Here is a 17,433-nt window from a genome sequence, read left to right on the forward strand (position 1 = left end):
CATATTATAACATGCTGGCTTGGCAGGAACTGCGCTGCAGGGAGTTGGCACTCGAGCTGGTTATGCCCTGGCTCTCATTCTTTGCAGGGGTGTTGGGGTGGAGATTAGATTGTTATTAATTATCTCCTAATGGCATTAAACCCCGCACTGTATGGAGTTTGGGACTGCCCGTGCCAGCCCAAGTTCAGCAGAATCAGATTAAACATCACAGGTTTCATATGCAGTTTTTGCAGAGAGAGCACTTTTCCTCTTTTTCCCCCCCCATTAACAACATGACCTTTATTGGAATCGGCACCTCTTGATGTTGCACAATGGCACAGCATGGTAAAAGATGAAGCTGGGGTGGAGGAACGGCTCCTTCTCTGAAGCAGCCTGTGCACTGGTGGGCAGAGCTGTCTGAGCACAGTTCAGAGTCAGTCCTGACATGAAAGTTAAGCCAAGGCCACTCTAAGATAAAGCATTTGGCATTACAGCGGGTCTGTATGTTGTAGCTGTGAGACTTTCTCTGCTTTCTTCTCCAGTCTTTTTAGTTTAACAGCTATTGGTTTTACTGAGTATTTTTTGGTACCTTTTGGGAAAAAAGGGCCCATTGTGAACATTCTGAGTGCTTTGGTGCCTCAGTGGGAATAGAGGTCACCCAGCACCGCACAGGATCAGGCCATTAGCTACAACATCCTCAGAAGTGGGGGAAAAAAAAAGCCCTTTATTGCACATTTCTCAAAATTGCAGCCAGCAAAATAGCAACATTTTGCCCTCACCATGGAATTTGGAAAAAGTTTCAAGGCCAATGATAATAAAAAATAACTAACGTTACATAGCCTGAAGACAAACCTTCACAGAAAGCTGCCAAATGATGTTTTGTGTGTTTGATGTTCCTCTGCCCTTTCATGTCTGATCGGTCTCCCTCTTCTCCTGGCTTCTTCTGTTTTTGTGATTGCTGAACTGTCCCTGCAACCGTTTCTTACTTTTCTACAGCAGGCTTGGGATAAAAGAAATAAAAAACCCTTTGAGGTCTTTCACGTATTTACTCACCCTGCTGCTGCATGAGATGATTGTCCCAGGAACTGGTTAATAGTGCTAAGTGTTTTTATCTACCACAGCAAACCCCACGGTTTGACTATTCCTTTTGTAAGTGAGCTCATGTGATTTTATTTTTTTAGGGGAGAGAGGCTGTTTTAATCATATAGCCGTGAACTGAGCTTCATTTTCTAACAAAACAGCACATGAGACTTTCTTCACAAAAGCAATAGTAAAACCTTAGATCCAGAGGGGTTTTTTTGTGGGTTTGACACAATTATTTTGCATAACCTCAAAATAATGCTTACAAGGCACAAATAATGACAAAGCTAAGCAGATTCTAGTATCTATCTTCTTTTAGCTATGCCTTTGGGTCAGCTGAGCTCTGCTTTATGGAGAGATAGTTATGAATTATCTCTGCATCCTCCTTCCTTTGCTTGATCTGTAAAACAGCCCAGGGCCCTTGGCAGGACTGCTCTACTTACGGAGGTCACTGCTGCTTGACTTCTTCTGGTTTTATAATTACAAGCAAACTCCACCAAGGGTCTGAGGATTAGACTGGATTGCATGGCACACACAGGCACAACAGCTTCATGCCATCATGGTAGACGGAGTCATAGCATCAGTCACAGGAGCCCTTGTTCAGCTGCCTTCCAGACCTCACAGCCCTATTCCCCGGGGTAGAAATCACTCACCTGCAAAACTCTGCCTTATGAACCTCAGTGGAGTTGCATGCTCAAGCGGTCCACAGCCAGCCTCCCTTTTATTGCCCTTTCAGGTCAGTGTTGAATCTCTGATGTACTACTTGAGGAATACACAGCTGTCTTAACACAGGATCACTTAACTCATCTTTGTTACAGATTTCAGCTAGCACGGTTAGTCTGGAGAGGCATGTTAACACTCACATATGCCTGTGCAAACAGGAACCTGCAGACTGGCTAGTTAGGCTCACAAACGCAGATCTTGCATGTATCTGCAGGTGTGTACATACATTCGGTATGCATCCAAATCAGCTGCTCTGCTTGTTCTTTTAAATTTACACACAAAAGTTTTGAGGAACTTGTACAATGATTTTACAAAGTCAAACAGCTGTGCTTTTTTGGTTTTCAACTGACACCCTCAGTAGGAGCCATGGAGAGAGACCCTGCATTAAGAAGGGGTTGCTAGAGAAGAAAGCTTTGTTTTCTTTCAAGAGATGACTCTGAGAACTTCATCAGAATACCTCTGGGCATCACGACTGCACTATTGAATACTGGTGAATAAACTAGCAGAGAGAGCCAAAATAAACTCTGAAATTTTGTGTAGTTCTGGGGCATTTATTATGTTGCACATCTATTGCTTGTAACAGCTGAGCTTCTGCAGATTTCAAACCAATTGATTCTCTTATTCAGTAACAACAACTGTCCTGTAGCTCTGCATTCCCATGTAAGAAATTCCTTGAAATGGTGGAGACTAGAGATGTCTTTGATCTCCCTCACTTTTCCTGTAACTCATTCTCCCTTTGTTGTTTTATATGAAAGACTTGCTAAAGCAAAGTGTTTTGGGACTGGTCCTATGCATGGGCGGTGGGACTCAGTGCTCTGCTGTTGCCCGTAATCGGAAGGGAGCAGGTGACAGCCCAGGTTTCATGTTCCTGCCACTTTCTGGACAAAAACTTCAGTCATCAAACACAAGCTTTGATTGTTTTAAAGAGTCAGGAATACATTGCATATATAAGCACATATGTTCAGTAAAAAAGACTGAGCCTGTTAATTTGATGTTTGCAGGTGGGGAGTTATGCAATTATCGGGAGGCAACTGCATGCACCAAGACTTATCCACTCTCAGCTATGGTAACGTAGCAACAGGTTAGGCAAGCTACTGCATGCAAGGTTTTTCTACATGATTGCACATTTGACCTTTCAAATTCAAGCCTGAAATGTCAGTGATCACCATCTTGGTTTGTTATACAACTCTAGCTGTGTAACTGTTTTTACTACTACTCTTTGTTTTTATTATTACTCTGTGGTTAACCCCAGGAGTCTAGAGGAACTGTTGCTTGCTGTATCACACATGTTAATTTTGCTTATTGTGCACATTTTTTCCTTTTGCATGACTCAAAAATAAGGCACAGTGGATCTGTTGCAAGTAGCCACGGTTAAGAAAGAGCCTGTGACTCCCCAGAGTTGTTTCTTCACAGGACACCCAAGACAAAAATGGTTTGCAGAGCTGCTTCTTTCACATATTTTCAGAAGCATTCTTGAAGCCTGGACTGTAATCTGTCTCATGGAGAGTGCTTGTTTGCTTGTTTGCTTGTTTGTTGTTTTGGCTTCCTTCTTTGCTGCTCCCTCCATCTGTTCATCTCTTTTCTTTACTGTGTTTCTTCAGCTATCTCTGCAGGAAACATCACCCCTTCTTGTTTTCTCCATTGATCCTGTCACACCAGGACATCTGAACAATGCTAGTTTTTGTCTAGCATTCAAATAGTTGAATTAATAATGAGCTGGAACTTGAGGGAAGTTATGTAGAATTCTCACAGATAGTCCCCTGAATTTGGATAATATTTATTACAGATGTCTGTTGTCACAAGCTATTTTAGGCCTTTTATGGTGCTTCCAAAAGTCTGCAAAGCAAAATATAATTCTCTCAGTAAATTTGTGGCAAAATTTGAATCCTTTTTCACAGTTTTCTTCTTGAACCTTTCACCCAAAGAGCACAAAAAAGAGAGAATGACTGTATCATTATCGTCAAGGACACGTCCTCAGCTGTTATAAACATATCTAGCTAGACACAATCTTCCACGAAAACACACCTTCAGCACTCCCTAAATCCTTGTAAATGCAAATGGTAAATTGCTCACCTAACTAGCCAAGAACATGACTGAAACCTCAATTTACATATATAACACAAGACTTCCTGTTTGATTTTAAGTATGAAGAATTTATAGCAAATGCATAAATTGCATTTGGGACAGCCTGATTGGTTATATTATATAAAGCCACCATATGCTCAGTACAATTATTTACACAATAACAGTTGTTCTTGGGAAATGATTAACATTAGAGCTTCCTTTCTTCCACCCATGTCAGCAGTGTTAGGTTCTATTTGCATACGCTTATAGGCAGCTCTCTTAAAAGTTGTAGGAGAGAACATAGATCTTCTAATACCCAACAGAACTTGTCTCCTACTTCTGTGCTACAGAGGTATCAGATTACAGTTGTTTTAAGAAAGTAACATACTTCCTAAACGAAATATACTTTTTCACATCTATGACTACTGCAGTAAGATCAACAGGTCAAATATTTTATCAGCAAAGTGACACCGGGAAATAGGTGGAATCTAATCCACCAAACTGGCAGAGTCTAAAGGCAATATTCCCTATATGTCATATTATATTTCTACCAGAAGTGCCTAAACCAGGATGTTAGACTACAGTGGGTGAGTCAGCCTTTTTAAGTGCCTGCTTTCTCAGGCAGAATCTATTTTTCCTTGTTTATTTGATAAGGAATGTGGAGAAAATAGCCTTCTAAAGGTACATGCTTTAATTCATATGGTTTTCCAAATTTTATCACAACACTTCTGTTCCCACATTACTTAGGGCCAGATTTTCCAAACAAGTCTAGTCACAGCAGACAACTTTAATTTACCTGGGGTACTTGAGAGGGGTCCCTGAGTGGGTTGCATGGTTTGCCTATGGAAGGCTTGGTGGGAGTTAGGCAGCACAGCCAGCACATGGAGCACTGAAGTTACCATCCTAGCAGGCCAACAGGCACTGCAGACTTGTTCTAAATCCCCAGGCGAAATCTCCTCCTGCAGAAGGCTAGCTGAAATTTTTCCTTTGAGGATCTTTTAAATACAGCTAGAAAGTATAAAACTTGCATAGAAAGTCATCTCATCAGATGCCTCTCCAGTCAGAGGGAAATAAAACCATCACCTGCCTCTTCCTGTTCCCCACCAAAATCACTAAATGATTCAGGGTCCAAGGCACTCATTAATCTTTTTGTTGAAGCTATTTTATTTCAAAGAAAATAATACAGGATTAACAGGATCACAGAGAGGGAACATATTGTCTAAACTTTGTGCTGATTCCTGCTTCAGGTGCTGTTCATGTGGGCATGGAAAGGGCCAAAGATAGACATGACGCATCTTATTTAGCTGACAATTCTTGTTGTATTAGTCCACAAAGGCAGAGTTAGAAAACTGTGGGAGTAGGTGAGTACATGCAACCCTAACTTTAAATAGGAGAAACATAAGCAGGCAAAATTAACTGCAAACTGATGAGAGTACCAGGGAGCATCAGAAGACATTTGCTCAGAAAGAAAGGATGACAAGAGAAAAGTAGAAAAGTGAACAGAATACAGAAAAGCAAAGCTGTAAAAGGTCAAAAAGTTGAAAACAGTAAGAAAGGAGCTAAAGGGAACAGAAGAGCAATAAAAAGATTTATGAAAAATTAAGAGGCCATTAGTGATTCCACTGTTAAGGCAGGATTGACTTTGTCTGATAAAAGGAGGCTTACATCCCTTTATTAAGCAAAAAAGCAAATGTGGATCATAATAAAAAATATACAACCTACTCTGTAGGTAATGATTCAATTTTATCAAAAGTTACAAGGAAATTATTGAAAAAAATGGAACATATACCTTTGCAGTCAATGACTGTTAAAACTCACGTGAAGGAATTATTTTGAAGTTTCTTTACATGTCTCTGTGTCCCTTATATATCGAGAGGGTAGGGAAATTACAACTGCAGGTCCCTAGATTGAATAGTATCCATCATTGACTTAGCACAGAAAACTGTCGTTGAAGTCAGTAGGAGAAGAAGTCATGCCATGAGCTTGAATTTCTAAATGAGCGAGCTGAGCTTCATTGCACATTGTTGGATGCATTTTCAACTCTACTTTTCTTCAGGAGCAAAGCATAGGAAATTCGAAGATGGTAGATACACTCAGGTACATTAATTGCTGTTTCAATTGTTTGTTGTTCAAGATGTTTCAATAACATTCTTGTAAGGAGCAACGTGGAACAAAAATTCAATTCTGGGCATTTTATTGCAAAAAAATATGAAACAAATCAGCACAAAAAGTTCTACTGCATTATTTTTCATCTTGAGCAATGCTTCAGAGAACCACTGAGACTTTCTCCAGAGGATGTCTCCAGCAGCAAAAAAACCCAAATATTTTACTAATTAATTTAATTATAGTTATTTCTTTATATTTATATTAAAGTAAGTTAAATAATAATGAAAATAATTAAGCAATAATCTTTAAATATAGCAGTAGCAAAATATGAACTACAAATAAAGAGTAAAATGAAATATATTAGCATTTATATCAATTTTATCTTTGTGTTATTTATTCATTGGCTTAGGGATAAGGTGAATATCCATCGTGCCTGACCAAATCTCCCCTTTACATTCTGGGAAGCTCAAGATCCAGTGGCCGGCAGGATTCTCTTGCCTGGCATCCGAGTCACACATTTAAGGAGCCATGTTGAGAAGCACCCCTGGCCTCTGCAAATAAAAAATGCATTGAAATATTATTCATGGATTTTATAAAGTCTTCAGAGGGATTTCATTTGTGAGTAAAGAACACTGACTGAGAGAGGCCAGGACAAAGAAGCTGCGGAAGTTTCAGCAATGATATAAGGAGTCACTGGAAAGAGTTTAGCATCCTTGCTCACCGCCTCTGAAGCTTTTTCACCTCGATTTATAAAAAACAAAAATAATGCCTGTTCTCATGAACATGTGGTGTTCATCTGGACACCCGACACTTTCACAGCTTTTTCATTTCCTTCAAGACTTTGCTGATTCACTGCACTTATTTCTAACAAGTTAACATCCTCTGTCCTGAAGTATATTTGAGTTAACCGCACTTCCTGGTGTAAGAACTGAGCCTGTGGACTCACTTGTTCCTGTGGACTTCCTACCATCTATAATAGCTCCCACAGAATTCATAACAATGTTTTATGCTATTCTTTGGGGAGGACAACAATATATGGACATACATTTTTGAAAGGTCATAACTGTCTATTAAGTTGGACGACAACCCCACCACAGCAACTTTCCTTGATGCACCACTTGTGTATTAACTTATTTAAACTGTATATTACTTTTCATGAAACAGCCTTTCATTAATACAAATCTTACAATGTATACCGGGACACAATGTGCAGTTTTTCCCTATACACAGTTTCTTCTAGGTTTACGTGGCACTTTTCCTCAGCAGTTCTTCTGCAGGTTCTCTGTCCTGGAGGTAAGCATCGCTTCTTTTACAACAAAGAAGCTGAAGACAAACTTTCCACATTAAGTATTGGAGATGTCCTCTAAATAGTAAAAGCCAACTTTTTTTTTTTTTTTTTTACTTTTTTCTTTTAATATGTCATTTCATGCTCTAGGGAACAGCATGTTTCCCCCTGCCCCATGCCCCCCGCCCCAGATTGTTGAACCAGCCTTGCTGGAGGGCCAAAAACCTTTGGTGTGCAGGTAGAAACAGGACAGGTGGAGGGAAGAACTTCTTAAGCTTGCTTCACCATCAAAGAAAACATGTAATGTAATTACAAGCTGTAGTACAGACAGGTTACCCTGTCTTTTAGTCTCAGTGAGGAAAACATGAGATGACATGAAGCCATGACTTGGAGCACTGAAAGAAATGTTCTGACAGCAGAAGCTGGACCATTTTCTATTTTAGTCTGTATGTTGATGGCAGCTTGGCCACTAACAATACACGGGAGAGATGGCACAGATAGACTGGTGTGAGCATATGCTGCTTATTACAGTGCTTCTGGAGGTGTGCTCCTAGAAGCTGCAATTTTTTCTGTGTGATCAGTGGTAGGGAATCGCTTTGAATGACACCAGTGAGAACCAGCGCTGGTGACCAGCTGTGTTAAAGCAGATCTTGTTGGCAATTTATGGAGATTGGGAGGTTGTTGGAAAGACATCACTGGAGATTTAGGGATTGCTAACATGCAGATTTTAAACATGTTTGTGGAGTCATTCTCAAGGGTGATTTTGCATCATAGTTGTTCTACAGGTTGTCATAGTCAGATAACGATCAGCCTCAAAGGAATTCAGTTTGATTTCAAAAGCAGTTTCTGGTGATAAAAAACTTGACTTTGGAGCAACTTAGTAAACTCGTTTCTACCTTGTTCCATGCTTTACATTCACGGATCTTTGGGGCATGCTGCAAAGTCCTTCTTATCTTCATAGGTATTTAGGGAGTCTGCAAGTTTGTAACAGAAGGAGATGAAGATTATGAGTGAATTAGCGGATTTTTTATAGTGTGCTATTGTCAGGCCTCCTTTAGGCTTCTGTGAGAATCTGCTATCAGGAAAATGCATAATTGGCAATTTAATGAATAAAGATTTTTTTACTGGGAAATACTATATTTTCTGATTAGGTATTAAATTTTAGAGGATTCCAACAAGTCTGGATAGGCACCAGAAAATAAAGTAAAATGAAATGAAATAAAAAATTCCCATAAATAAGAACTGACGGTACAAAATGAGGGAAAGTCTGGATTGAAATATTTAACATTGTTTAAAGACCTCCATCACTAGCTCTTCCTTTGACAGGCTTATTCCTTTAGCAAATATTTTTTTGAAATATTTCTTTCCATGTGGCATTACCATATGTTTCATATTGCATAGATTTCCATAAACAGAGCACATACACACGTTTTATAGACTATTGGTCTTTTTCCTGTTCTGAACAATGTTGATGAGAGTTTTTTTCCTGATTTTTATAGGAAAAGTTTTGGGGTTTTTTGACAAATTGAACTACAGCATGTGCTGTTGGGGAGGTTTGCACTTTCCTAAGCTCTTCCTTAGAGTGACTACATAAAGACTAGAGAGTAAACTAATAGTTTCTTGCCTGGAGAAGTACAGCCATCAGTTAGCCACTCCAAACACGTGTCCCAGTAAGTGAAATCTACTCTGAGCTCTGCTACAGTTGCTGAGTGATGTCAGCCAGGACACCTCTGCAGCTCATCCACATCCAGACCTCGCTCATCTTCTCTTCACACACTGAGGCCACCATTTCGAATGTTTCCTTTTTTATCATAAGACATATTAAGAACGGTGCAATTTTCTGAATATTACAAATTTTAAGGTATGCAGTTAAGCAACCTGAATCACCATCACTACATTTAAAAAAAAAGAAAAGCCATACTTAAATACATCTCTAAGCAGTTATAATTCTGCTGTCAAACATACTTAGCTAATTAATAGTTGCATTTTGTTTGCAATAATTTTAGTTTCCATTATGTAGGAAAGAGTCGAGGGAAGAGACCACAGAAGCATGCCAGAATACTAAAATCATAGTTTGAGGTGCACCTATGGCATCCCTGCTGCTGGAGAAGTCTCTGTCCTCTCAGCCGCTGCCTGCTCCCCTCCAGGCTGGTGCCCCTCCAGTGCTCGTGCGCCTGTGCCGAGAGCCGGGATCAGGAAACTGACACAGCCGAAAGACAGCCCGGCACAGCCTGTCCCTGTGTGTTTCAGACGGATCAGTTCCCTCAGCTGCTTTTCGTCTCTGCTTCACAAGCGCTGGTTCTGGCACGTTGCAGGTCGGCACAACGGAGGGAACGGGCAACGTTATCCGTGCGTGGGGATGGCTGTGATTTTGGCAGCGCTGCCAGCTTACAGGTGCCTAAACCTGCAGCCTAAGGTTTTCAATAAATGATGAAGCTTCATGACACTAGGGTTGCATGAATTCTTTCATCTTATAAATTAGACATGACTGAAAAATTCTGTATACTACTGGTACAGAACTTATAAATAAGCTAGGAACGGAAACACACAGGTAATACAGACTTAGCAATAATTTATCAGTGTTGCAATTCTCTCCTTTGTGTCTAATATCTGACTCCGTGCGTAACATTAGATCATTCAGTTAAGTTCCTCTTTAAGAAAGTAATCTTTCTTGTCTTATCACCTGCTTTAATGAGGGCAACAGTACAGAATCAAGATCACTTACCGATGCAGCGTCTCCTTTATTAAGGTTATCCCAGGTAATGCAGAGGTGAACAATCAATATATCTGTTTGAAAGAGCATATTTTCAAGGTGTACCATGTATATTTCTAATCATTTGAAAAAGTCATCATGGTAGGAAAACATGCATTTTGTCATATTCTGTAAGGATTGTATGTGATTCTTAGAATAGTAAGGAGAAACCTAGCAGTTGTATTCCTTTAATTCCTCTTTCTCCACACAGATTATCTAGCCAATTATTATTGCAGCATTAGTCCCTGTGGAACATTTTTACAAATACTTTCTTTCCTGTGACCCATCCATAGATCAGTAAAGTTCACTTGTACTTGAAGAAAAGGGAAATGAGCAGAATTTTCCATTACAACACCATCCCAAACCACCCTTTAAGGCCATATATCTCCTGATGATACACACCACAGAACTCCCACTTCAGACTCGTTCCTCTAGCAAGTGGTAGCCTTGGGAAAAAAACCCCACAGTTACAAAAGCTTATGTCAACCATTTGAATGGCATTTGCCTCCAGCAGATATCATTAAAATGGAAGAGAAAAGCGTGCGAACTCTCACAACTGAATCTTAACTACTGTTCCCAACGGGTCAAATGTTGACATGGCCACAGAGAAGTCAGGGCTGGTAGGGCTACAGCAACAGAGTCCACTGGGCTGTGAATCAGCTTCCACTATCTAAGCAAATCCTATTCAGTGTTGATTCAGCTGCCCCTGAATCCTCAATTTGTTTTGCCTTGGTGAGGTCTAAGTTTTAGGACCCGGCCCAGAGCAATGCTCTGTTTACATGTGATTTTTAAATGTTGGCTACTAATTGTGTTGTACTTACAGAGGCCTGAACTCTCCCAAAAGATCTCGAGTGAAATTTTGCATCTCTTTTCCTCTCACCACGCACCCGTAATGTTGCAAAGAAAAAAAAAATCCTGTTGCTTGTCATGGTTGACAAAATAAGTATGTTTTTCAATCCGTTAGTAATATAGTGCTTTCAACAGAGGAGTGAATAATACCAGGTGTTCTGTGGGATAGAGACATTGTACTCACATTTCATTTTGTAGGAAACCATGGAATAAAGCCATGTTTGCGTTCTATAGATGGAAACAAAGAAGTGAATATTCTTGAAGTGGCTGCCTTCAGCGTGAAATGTGGAATGAGGGAGGTTTTGTTTACTGTGAGGAATGTCACTACCAAGTTTCTTAATCCTTTGTCAACACCAAGCTAATTCAGCTTTCATAAAGACAGGGTAGGGCAATGAGTAAATGAATCAGTTACATTCTTCTGCTATCACACTACATTAACATTAGGGTTTGCAGGTTGCTCTGCTTAAAGGGCTGTCTCATATTTATGCTTCACGGGGATTTTTCTGGCTAAATCTTTGGCAGACTACGCTTTAGGAATATAAGAAAGCAATAACAGAAGATGTCTGTGAAACAAACATGACGCATTTTGCAATGATCTCAGCTATGCAGTAATAGCAATTAAAAGCTACAATACCACAATGGTCACTACAATTAATGCCATTAAAGTAATTAGGCCCAGCAGCTGTAGGGTCAAATAAAGACAGCTTTGTAATGACAATATGGCAGAAGAAAATTACTGACATTTCCATCTAAATTATATTCCCTAAATTATCATCTTGATACTAAATAAATAAAGTTACAATAATTCAAAGACTGATTACAGATGAAATTAGCACAACTACTTGCTCCACAGTTGGCTAGGGTTAACATTCTAAACGTAATTAACAGCCTTTACTCACTGTATCTAGTTATACATGGTGTTTCTCATTTACATTCCTTTGCAATATGCTGACAGCGCTAAACGTCTGAGAAGAAAGATCTCATCCACTGAAGAAAATGGTTCTTCATGTTATAGTGCTTATAATGGACATGGTTGCTGCACTGTTCTAGTAATAATGAGCAGAAAACGAATGTGGGAGAGAGAGGCTCTATGCTGTTTTCTTTTCAGTTTTGTGTTCCAAGCTTTTCCTGGAGTCAACGTGAAATGTAATTGCTCTTTTGACCTCTATCTTCTCTCTCCCCAGGTCTGAGGAAGAGCTACACTGGTTGATTATTGCAGGAATGAAAGGCACTCTGACCTTGTCGACCGAACGCCTTGCTGCTTTCAATGTTGCCCATTATGCTGAAGGCAGGCAACTCCTGGAGAGAGGCTGAAATCTACAGGAGAGCTGCTTGCCGGGCAGCCGGCCAGCAAGGGCTTCGGCAGCGGCACGGCAGACACCGCCAGGCAGCAAAGGAAGCCAGCTGGGGGAGGGAGAGGAGGGGACTGCATCAAAACATTGTTAGCACGGGGTATAAAGAGCTCTCAGATGCTGATCGCAGATTGCTTCTTCATTAATAAGACTTTACATCAGCCACCTGAAATGAAAAGTAGCAGACAGGCAAAGGAGAAGGAGGAGTACAGTGGTTAATTTTTGGAATGTGGCAGTCGTTAAATTAAAAAGGAAAAAAAAAAAAACCTACCCAAACCCACAGTTTTCACAAGAATAGAGAGATTGTTGCTGTGTTGAAAATACTCCTCCAAGGAAAATGGGTCAAATATTCTGTTGCTATGATTGTGCTAAATCGGAAAACATTCACCATAAAGTCTTCCTTAGAATATTTTTGGAGCTGTAAGAGGTTGGAAAACATACCACCTGGCAAACATTCTCCCTCTTTTCATGTGTGTGTGTTTTTACATATATACTTCAGAAAACCAAAACCTCAGAATTCACAGTCATAAAAAGACATTATTTGAAATTATTTCCTATTACTCTGACTGTAACTTTTTTTGCTCTGAGCCAGCCATCATGACTGGCTGAACGGGGTTTCTAATTTGACCTGAGGATCATGTGGAGACTCAGGCAAAGCTGTTGAAGGGCATTGATAGTGTGAAGCTGGTCCATTTTAAATTAAGCTATCCAAAAAGAGACTCAAATAACACAGGCATTTCATTTAGAAACAGAGCCTGTCCCAGCGGGGTCACTAGTGTTTCAATGTCATCATGACTTGAAGGCTGCCTAGTGACTCATACAAAATGAATCAGCGTACTTTATTTGTTTGTCTTGTACCCCTATCACAAAAAAACACTGCTAAAACACGGACAAGAAACACTCATGTTGTTTCCTCAAGCTGAAGCAAGGACTGGGTGATTGCTAGATTACTCCCACACTCATGGAAGCTAATGCTGCTTGCCACAGGGGGAGAGACGCGGGGTTAGGATGACAAACGTACCACATATCAAGTGTCCACCAGTCGTGTCACACATTCCCCAGCTCTGCAAGATCCCCGCACGTCCTGCCAGGCTGTGGGCAGCGGTGACGGCTGCTCCTAGTGACAGCAGGGCCAGAATATGCTGGCAAGTGGCTGCCCAGCATTGCTTCTTGCCATTCCACTTCTCCAGGTCTAGCAGGGAAGGCACGCACTATGTCTTCACAGGCACTATCTACCTTGAGAAGATGGTTACATCAGGTCACTGCTGCTCAGCAAGAGGAGCCGTGCCCCACATTGATGCTGTACTGCTGCCCAAAGAAGAAATTGGTTGTAGGTCATGTCCAGAATTGGGCACACATTACCCTCATTGACTGGGGCAGGGTGTTTGGACCAGCAATGGAGAATCTATCAAAAATCTTTGCACATGGTAAAAGTAGTTAATGACATTTATTGTTAAAAGGAATGCCTCCCATCAAGATTGCACTGAGGTGGCCTGAGTTTGTCTAAGTTTATCACAAATTCATTCCATGCAGTTACGTTATTTGATGGAGCTCCGTATCATCAAATTTCTGTTTCCTTGTAGGAATTTGCAACTATCACCAATGCTCCCATTTAATGTCTCTGTGATAAACAAAACTGACTGCACACCCCAAATGTTTCATGGAGAGGCTTGTTTTCCGGTCTTGAAATTTCTCTTATCCTTTTTTGCATTTTCTCCCAAATATCAACAGGCTGCTTGAACACAGTGCTCCTGTATAAACCATCCCACTGCAAAAACAATATAAAGGTGATGTTTCATCTCATGAATCTTATTTGAGAGGTGACAGCTTTGTTTTTCAGCTAACTCTTCCCCATAAGCCTCAGCTCAGTTTCAGAGCTGCTGAAGTCCTCTACCCTCTAAGTAATGTCTTCTATTATTTGTTCCCAGTTGAATTGCCGTATAGTATAGCTGGTCCCTTTCTCTTTCCTTTTGTTGGAAAAAGAGAAGCCATAGTGTTGTGTCAAAATGAAGGAAGCCATGTTTTAAAACAACGTGTGTAAAGAACCTGAGTGTGCTCATACAGGGGATGCTTTCATGCAGTTACCATACCTTCAACAGTTTCTCCATGGAACAAATACAGATTATAGACAGGAATTGTTATATTTACACTTCACCTTATAAAGAAAGGGCATTCATATTAAATGTTATTTTTAATACTATATTTAAACATGGCCTGTACATCTCAAGAAGAAGTTACCAGGCTTAGTGTTAGAAAAGGGAGCATATTATGCAGGCAGAATTGGCATAGTAATAAGAATAAAGCCAGGTGAGCAGGAGTCTAACACACAAATAAGAGTAAATATCTTTTCTCTAACACACTGCAGGAGCTGAGTGGCTTTTTTCCCCCATTCTTTCCAGAGTTCAAATCCCTGGCAAACAGCTTGCTGCAGCTCAAGTTATTTTGTTTGGAGAAATCTAAAAAGGTTAAGCCAACTAACACCATGAAACAAATGGATCAGAGGTATTTGAGCTCTGGAAAGTCAAAGTATTAAACAAATTGTAAGTTCATACTGTGCCAGCTCTTAGTTTTCATTGCCTTAATCTGAAAGATGAAGTAAAATAAAACTCTGTCAGACAGAAACAAAGGAAAATAAAAAGGTATGAGTAACGTGACATATACAAAATAGAAAATAATCGTTTTCACTCAATCTGTTCACATAAATCCTCAGCAAATCAGCATATTTTTCCTGAAAGCAGTTCAAAGAACACAAGCTGCCGTTTGTACCCTGTGCTTTTTGCATCTCTCAGTGCTTCCATCTTCTACACTTGCTTCTTAAATGCTTTGTATTGTAGATACAAAATAGGAGTTTTGATTGTGAACCTGACAACATATCCATTTTTTTTTGGCAGTCTCAGTGGATGCAGTTCTCCGCAGTACAAGTACCCACTTCACACAAATGGCTTGTGAACATACGCAACCACATGCACTTTCGAACCCAAATATTCCTGAATGTTGAATACACTTTGCATGCATTGGCTTGAGGCACAGATCCTTGTTTTGCCTGCAAATCAGGCCTGGTAGGTATTCAAAGAGCATAGAAATGCATACTACATAATATGTTCCCTTGTCCACCAAGAACTTCACTCTATAAAAAGTAATAATAAATGCCATTTTCACCATGAAATTGGTGGTAGATAAAGCAAAATATTAGAAATTACCCTGTATAGCTCTAAAAACTACTTTATGGGGACTTTGTCTTGGTCCAAAAATGAAAGCTGAATACTAGCAAAATAGTTGAAAAGATACAAGTAGTTTTCCAGTGTGTGTGTGCATTTTGGTCTATGGTCTGTCTGGAGTTACCTTTAATTCCTATTTGGGTTTTTTTGTTTGTTTTGACTGGCGTTGTTCTCACACAGATGACATTTTCTACCTCTAAAGCTTGGGGGGAAGGTGTGTTAGTGAACCTTAGAAAGATGACCAGAATGGAAACCCTGAAAAATACATTAAAATGTTGGTTCTTTTGCTATCTGTCCAACCCTCCAAGGTGCTGCAGTTTTACTGTTGTCATTGAACTGACCTGGGAGAGATGATAAGCCTCTGGAAAAATCATGCATCCCTGAGGATTGGGCTGAAGTGTGTCTATGGGTTCAGCAATTGGGCTTGACGTGTACATGCAATCTACGTTTGCTCTTTGCTTTATTTTAAAGGTTGAAATGTGGCATTTCAAAAATATAATGTCAGATAAGTAATAAGTCTGAATGTTAAGGGTTTACTGAATATCAGATTTCATCCAAAGAGATAAGAAAGGCATAATTTCTGCAATATTTGCTAGATTAGGGCTTTTATTTTTGTAGGAAGGGTAGATTTCGTCAGGGTGGCTGGCAGCTCCTTGTCAGCAGACGGGTAGGAGTACAAGAAGCTTCCTTGTGTTCAGTATCAGCAACTCCTGTTTAATTTGCATTTGAGGGAGTTTTTTCCATAGTGTATTCATTTGCCAGTGAGTTAATGTGTCCCTGCATAATCAGATAAGAATGGAATAGAATTACTAATGATAAGAGGAGGTGGAGCAAGGGCATGCCAGTAGAGCAGCCTTTCCTTCACCCACCTAATCTGAATAGACCATAATTTCAAGTATCTCAAGTTTGGTCTTATTTCTTTTCTCAAGGTAGGAGCAGAGGTATTTTTTTTCTCACAAAACTGGGTTTAGACAATTAAATGCTGTGTATTGGCTATGACAGCTACTGCTTCATTCTGTGAAGCTGGAGTTAAAGAACAAAGCACTCTTGCTTGCAGCTAGGCAAACTTGTCACTTACCTTTTAAATCCCATCCAAGAGCCAATTAATTAAAGCAGAGTAAAAAATATTCTGTGAAGCACAAAGGAAAAAAAAAGAAAAACAGAAAAAATTTCCTCCCAGTGCAACATACGCTTAATGTGTGCAAGTCAACAGACATAATTGCATTAGAATAAAAGCAAATGTCATAAACTTTTCGGGTTGTAATGTGCTGTGCGTGAGGCAAGCCAGCACAGTGAAGGAAGGAGGACTTCCAAACAACTTTGTCAGCTGGTATTGGGCCTGCGGGGCTCAGAAAGTAGGTTGTGAGCAGCAACGCGTGGGCTGCCCGGCCAGACTTGTTGGTGTTCAAGAGGTGGGGCCTTGACCTCACCCTAGAGGTTATGGCTGCGCTGCAGGGGTTTGTGTTGCAACCAGGGACGACGCTTCAGGCTGTTTAGCAATGCTCTTGTGGGCCCTTCTTTAACTTTTGGTAAGGGGCACAGTGACGAGAGCAAAGAGGTTCCACATGAAGCTGCAGCATTTTAAAACGTCGCACACAAAAAAAAAAAATTGCCGCTTGTAAATTCATCCCTCCTCTCGGACAAAGAAGCAGTACAAAGACCCTGGAGTTTTATGTTGCATTATTACTTCTAAGCTTCTGTAACTCGACATAGATTACCCCTTTTAGCTGAAATACTTTGTAATGTCAATGGAACTACTTTTGAATCAGAGAGACAGGTGTTAATGGCCCAGATGCAGGAGGCCCAATTTCAAACTTACGTATGATGTCATTTCATTTGGCTTCATTCAGCTTCTAATTTGGTTTTGTCTGAGGAAATTCTCACTGAACTCAGTGAGCTACACCCTTTAAACATGATAGCTCATATAGTAAGAGGATATCTCATATGTTTATTAGTTCTGCTTAACGAATTTCATAGTGATTTTTAGCATAAAACAGTGAGCATATATGCCATGATATATTGAAA

This window comes from Phaethon aethereus, assembly GCF_964289735.1.
Source record: "Phaethon aethereus genome assembly, chromosome: Z".
Lineage (NCBI taxonomy): Eukaryota > Metazoa > Chordata > Aves > Phaethontiformes > Phaethontidae > Phaethon > Phaethon aethereus.